This window comes from Scyliorhinus torazame, chromosome 24, assembly GCF_047496885.1.
Source record: "Scyliorhinus torazame isolate Kashiwa2021f chromosome 24, sScyTor2.1, whole genome shotgun sequence".
In the NCBI taxonomy this organism is placed as follows: Eukaryota; Metazoa; Chordata; class Chondrichthyes; order Carcharhiniformes; family Scyliorhinidae; genus Scyliorhinus; species Scyliorhinus torazame.
Window position 1 is genome coordinate 44,583,933 of NC_092730.1, and position 7,027 is coordinate 44,590,959.

Consider the following 7,027-nt stretch of genomic DNA (forward strand, 5'->3'; position numbering starts at 1 on the left):
TTTTTTCTGGTTTGTTGGCCTCCACAGGGAGCAGAACAATAGACAGAAGGGACAAGTCTTTGTAAATAGAAGCGCCGGGCACAAGGGCAATGCCGCTATGGAGATTCTCCATAAAATCCTGGAAGACAAATAGAAATTGCTGGACAAATCGTCTGGTATGGTAACATCTGTGGAGAGAGGAAGAGAGTTACCATTCCGAATTCAGAATGACCCTGCTTCCCATTCTCTGTTTCGCTCAACACAGCTGCTGCCAGGCATGTTGGGATTTTCCAGCATTTTCTGTTTGTATCACGGTACTATACGCCAGCTCTAGGCGATTGTCATGGACACGTTGGGCGGAATGGACTCACCCTGATCTGTTACCATTTAATGATTCTCGAAACGAGTGTGAGCAACGTGAAGTATCCAATTGGAGAGTTGCATCCTGGCGATTGGAATCTCTCTCCCCCGCTGTTTACGGTGCAGCCTTCACAGATACTTAGCAGAAGAATCCCTCCAGTGGACAAACAGGAGGAAATTCATCCAGTGGAGGCGGTAGAGGAAGGTTCTGGGAGTGGTCAACTGTGTCACCTCGACTGCACTGTGGGCAGCCAAAGAACTGGTGTCAAAGAGCGGTTAAGCCCCAAACATGACACTCGCTCCCACCCTCCTTTTTCTCCAAACTGCTCCTTCGTTCAGTCAATGGCACCATATCGATCGCACAGATATTAAAAAGTGCCTTGCAAGGCTCGTCCAGGATTTGAACACGTGACCTCTAGCATTTTATTGCAGCAGAAGACCCCAAGCGAGAATCATACCCCTAGACCAACGAACCAGGTGTGCTCAACGTACCGCTGAAACCACCATTACGTCCCAAGCAAAGTTTATTTGAGCAACTCAATGGACTTCTTAATTCCCGCTGAATTTGGTTTGGTTGTGAAAGTAAAATCAAAAGAAAGTCTTCTTTGTCCCTTGCTTTTCTTATCGGGATCATTGCGTCAATTTGGTTCTTTCTGGTTCGTTGTCCTCCACTGCGAACAGAACAATAGACATACGGGACCAGTTTTTATAATTAGAAGCGCCGAGCACAAGGGCAATGCCGCTATGGCGATTCTTCATAAAATCCTGAAACAGCAATAGAAAATGGTGGATAACTCGGATGGCCGGGCAACACCTGTGGAGGGAGAAAGAGAGTTACAGTTTCGAATCCAGTCTGACCCTCCTTCCCATTCTCTGTTTCCCTCCCCACATCTGCTGCCAGGCCTGTTGAGATTTTACAGCATTTTCTGTCTTCATCACAGGACTACACGCCAGCTCTAGGCGACTGACATGGACACGATGGGCGGAATGGATTCACGCTGATCTTTAACCATTCTATGATTCTCTAAACGAGCGTGTAAGTTCTGAGCAACGTGAAGTATCCAATTGGAGAATTGCATCCTGGCGACTGGAATCTCTCTCCCCCGCTGCTTCCGGGGCTGCTTTCACAGGCACGTAGCCGAGAAACACCTCCAGTGGACAAACAGGAGGAAATTCACCCAGTGGAGGCGGCAGAGAAGGGTTCTGGGCGAGTGTATCAGTGCCTATCACTGTCTGTAAGTGTGCGATTGTATCAGTCAGTGTCTGTGACTGTGAGTGTATGAAAATGAAATGAAATGAAAATCGCGCGCGTATTGTCACAAGTAAGCTTCAAATGAAGTTACTGTGAAAAGCCCCTAGTCGCCACATTCCGGCGCCTGTTCGGGGAGGCTGTCACGTGAATTGAACTGTGCGGCTGGCCTGCCTTGGTCTGCTTTCAAAGCCAGCGATTTAGCCCTGTGCTAAACAGCCACACGCTGATTGGATGTATCAGCGTGTGTAAATGTCTGTGAGTTGTGATTGTAACTGTCAGTATCTGTTAATGCCTGTTTGTGTGTGATTGTAGCTATCAGTGTATTTCAGTGTATGTGAGTTGTGATTGTATCTTTCAGTGTTTGATACTGTGTGTGAATGTACAATTGTATCTGTCAGTGTGGGTTACTGTCTGTAAGTGTCTGATTGTATCTGTCAGTCTCAGTTCTTATCTGTGAATGTGATTTACCTGTCAGATTGTTACTTTCTGTCAGTCTCTGTTGCTGTCAGTCTCTGTTGCTGTCAGTATCTGTCAGTGTCTGAAAATACTGCAAATTGTTATTCGTCCTCTCCATAATGCTCATAATTGAAAACAGACACTTCTCGAATTGTTACAGTGCTCCAGGAGATCCTACACCCAGACTATAGAATTGGTGGATTCTATGGACTACTTCATGCAACATTATTTGTTTGTCGCTGAAATCCATTCTCAATCCTGTACTCGTCCAGATTTCACTTAAAAACATTTCTGCTATTCGTCTCAGTCCTGCCGATCACATTCTATCACCGGTTCTTCATGTTGACCTGTTTCTGCAACACCAACAGTTCATGTGAATCTCCCCCGCTCTGTTGCGGTTCTGTGTCGTGGCCAATAGATGTCAGCACACTCTGGTGGAACGAAGTTCGCAGGTCAGAGTGACACACAACTGATAACAATTGTTTATATTATATTGAACTTGGGACGGCGGGATTTATGAGAACATAATATTTGGTGATGATCTTTTCTTATATTTTGGTTGTGTTGAATCCGTCAACATGTTGTATGTGGGAGTGAGGTGCATTCGCTTTGCCCTTCTCTGGTCCCGTTTGTAAATGGGGGGTTCCTGTCACTCTCAGGTAATGAGTGAGAGTGAAAGAGACAATCTGATCCTGTCAGTCTTCGTCACTATATGTGCCTGTGGATACGTTGTCAGTGGAACCGCTCCTTGACACCAGTTCTTCGGCTACCCACAGTACAGTTGAGGTTATCGGGATGACTTCTCCCCTAATTCTCTTCAGCCAGCTCTCCAGGATGAACCACCTCCTGTTTGTAGACGGGAGGGGTTCTTTAGCTACTTGCCTGTAAGAAGATCGCGTATTAAAATTCAATAAAGTAAAGGAGTCGTATCATGTGGTTAATGAGATGCACAATAATCCATTGTACTCTACACACGTGGAATGAAATCCTATCCTCGTCTGTAATGTGTCTGTTGTGTCTCTGTTTGGTCCACTTCATGAGCAAAAAGTAAAAAAGCTGTGATTTTTAGCATTTGTTCAAGGGCTTGGAGGGTGGTGAATTCGTCCAACACTGTACGTGTTGATACCACGTTATAAAAAGGTGAGAACGTTACTTATTTCACTCCCTGCCCTAATTGCGCATAAATCCTGAGTTCGAAATTGCTTCTTCCTCTCAATTTGAAACTCACAAAGTCGCGCAAAAGATAAGTTCATAAGGTATAGGAGCAGAATTAAGCCATTAGACCGATCGAGTCTGCACGCCATTCTATCATGGCTGAGTTGTTCCTCATCTGCTACCTACAAAGTTACAGATGAAGTGGTCGATTGCAATATCAGCCAGAGCACCTCCTCCCGAGAACACAGGTCTTCGGAGCGGGAGTAGGCAATTTAGCCTACTGAGCCTAACACCTTCCAGGTGATCCTGGCTTATGCCATCCTGGCCTCAACTCCACCAACCTGCCCGTTCTCCATAACCCATCAACTCACTACCAATAAACATCTCTCTAACCCCTCCTTAACTTTACTCACTCTCCCTGTATGCAACGCACCCTGGGGTAGCGAATTCCACAGAATCACAACCCTTTGGGAGAAGTAGTTTTTCCTCAAATCTTTTTTAAATTTGCAATCTCTTATTCTAAAACTATGACCTCTCGTTTTAGAATGCCCCATAAGAGGAAGCATCGGCCCCCCGTCTACTTTTTCCATACCTTTTGGCATCTTATACACCTCAATTAGATAATTGCGCATAGATTCTGAGTGAGAAACTGTTGGCCAGTCTTCCTCAGTTTGAAACTCATGGTGTCGCGCAAAATCATCCGATACAACTATTACTGCGATGGCCGGGATCCGAACCCGGTACAACTGCTTGGAAGAAAGCTGTGCTGACCACTGCACCACCATCGCTGCATTTCCAAATTTGAACACCAGGTGGAATAGATGGAGGCCGATACTTTCCATCTGTTCATGGATGCAAAACGAGTGAAGACACATTAACTTGCGCGTTTGTGGGCCGCGGTAAAGGTGATCGACTGATGATCTATTGTGCTCTGCACACGTGGGTTCGAATCCCATACTCCTTGAAATTGTATCCACTGTTTCCGCGAAATGTGACTCATTTTTCCAAGGTGGATCCATATTCACTGATGTGACAGTCGATTACAAGTTGTCAGGCCAGAATGCATCCAGTTGGGTTCGAGGAGGGAGGAACGGAGGCAGACGTGTTTGGGGCTGAACAGCTCATTGACACCAGTTCTTCTTCGGCTACCCACAGTCTCGGCGAGGTGAGCGGGTTGACTTCTCCCACAATTACCTTCTGCTACCTCTCCTGGATTAATTTCATTCTATTTGTCCACTGGAGGAGTGCGTCGGCTGCTTGTCTGTGAGAAGATCGGACATTAATGTTTCATGAAGTAAAGTAGTTGTACCACGTGGTTAAGGGGCTGCACAATAATCCTTGTTGCTCTGCGCACGTGGGTTCGAATCCCATCCTCGGCTGAAACGTGTCTGCTGTGTCTCTGTTTGGTCCATGTCACGAGCATAAAGTAAAAATGCTGTGATTTTTAGCTTTTGTTTAAGGGCTTGGGGGTGGTTAATAGTCGAACACTATTCATGTTGAAATCACATTACAAATAGGTGAGAAAGATACTTATTTAACTCACTGCTCTAATTGCGCATAAATTCTGATTTGGAAACTGTTTCTGCCCCTCAGTTTGAAACTCACGAAGTCGCGCAAAAGTTACGTTCATAAAATATCAGGAGCAGAATTAAGCCATTAGACTCATCGAGTCTGCCCCGCCATTCTATCGTGCTGATATGTTCCTCATCTGCTACCGACAATGTTTCAGATGAAGAGGTCGATTGCGCTTTAGCCAGAACACATCCTCTCTGGAAAACAAGACTTCGGAGCTGGAGTAGGCAATTTAGCTTCGTGAGCCTAACACATTTCATGTGATCTTGGCTGATCCCATCCTGCCCTCAACTCCACCGTCTGGCCCGTTCTCCACAACCCTTCAACTCCTCACCAATAAAAATCTCTCTAACACCTCATGAAATTTACTCAGTCTCCCTGCATCCAACACACTCTGGGGTACCGAATTCCACAGACTCACACCCTTTGCGAAAAGTAGTTTTTCGTCCACTCTTTTTTAATTTCCGATCTTTTATTCTAAGGTCATGACCTCTCGTTTTAGAATGCGCCACAAGAGGAGGCATCAGCTCCATGTCTACCTTTCGGCATCTGATACACCTCAGTTAGATAATTACACATACACTCAAGTGAGAAACTGTTGACCAGTTTTTCTCAGTTTGAAACTCACGATGTCAAGACATCCGAGCTAACAATTACTGCGATGGCTGGGAATCGAACCTGAATCAACTGCTTGGAAGGCAACTGTGCTCACCACTATACCACCATCGCTTCATTTCCATCGTTGAACACCAGTTTGAAACGAACGAGGCAGATAATTTCCATCAGTTCATGGATGCAAAACAAATTGAGACGTATTGACGTCTGAACCTGTGGGACGAAGTGGCTGAGTGGTTAAAGCGATGGACTGTTTAGCTTTTGTGCTGTGTACACGTGGGTTCGAATCCCGTCCTCTTCGAATTTCCATCCACACATTTTTCGGAAGTGGAATTCAGTTTTCCACGATCGATCTGCAATCATTGATGTGACAATCCTTTCCAGTTTGTCAGGCCAGATTGCATCGAGTTGGATTCAAGGGAGGAATGGAGGCAGACGTGTTTGGGGCTTAACCGCTCATTGCCACCAGTTCTTCGGCTACACACAGTGCAGTCGAGGTGATCGGATTGACTTCTCCCATAATTCTCTTCTGACGATTCTACTGGATGAACTCCCTCCTGTTTGGACACTGGAGGGGTTCTTCGGCTACTAGTATGTGAAAGTAGCACCGGAAGCAGCTGTGGAGAGAGATTTCAGTCGCCAGGTTGCAACGCTCCATTTGGATGCATCACGTCGCTCAGATCTTAGACTCTCAATACCTTGGTGTGAGGAACAGGTAGAGTGGGAATTCGCTCCTTGCTGATTGGTGAAAACTGACCAATGCAGCTTTGAGCAGCTCCTTTATGCCCTGCGGCTTGGAGAAGGGTGGCACTCAGATACAGGACTCTGGCGGGGGTTGAGAAATAGGAAAAGCGTCACTGCGCCGAGGTCCCAAGTTCGATCCTATTCTGGGTAGTTGTCCGCGTAGAGTTTACACATTCGCCCCGTGTTGGCGTGTTGGCATTTGGAGTATTGCGTACAGTTCTGATCACCGCATTATAGGAAGGACGTGGAGGCTTTGGAGCGGGTGCAGAGGAGATTTACCAGGATGTTGCCTGGTATGGAGGGAAAATCTTATGAGGAAAGGCTGATGGACTTGAGGTTGTTTTCGTTGGAGAGAAGAAGGTTAAGAGGAGACTTAATAGAGGCATACAAAATGATTAGGGGGTTGGATAGGGTGGACAGTGAGAGCCTTCTCCCGCGGATGGAAATGGCTGGCACGAGGGGACATAACTTTAAACTGAGGGATAATAGATATAGGACAGAGGTCAGAGGTAGGTTCTTTACGTAAAGAGTAGTGAGGCCGTGGAATGCCCTACCAGCTACAGTAGTGAACTCGCCAACATTGAGGGCATTTAAAAGTTTCTTGGATAAACATATGGATGATAATGGTATAGTGTAGGTTAGATGGCTTTTGTTTCGGTGCAACATCGTGGGCCGAAGGGCCTGTACTGCGCTGTATTGTTCTATGTTCTATGTTCTAAAACTCCTGACAAGGTGACTGCTCCTTTCCTATTTCTGACTTCAACCCATACTCCCTCAATAGGGTGATACTCCTCGAACTGCCTTTCTGCAGCTGTTATACTATCTCTAATTAAAAATGCCACCCCCCCACCACCTCTTTTACCACCCTCCCTAATCTTATTGAAACATCTAGAA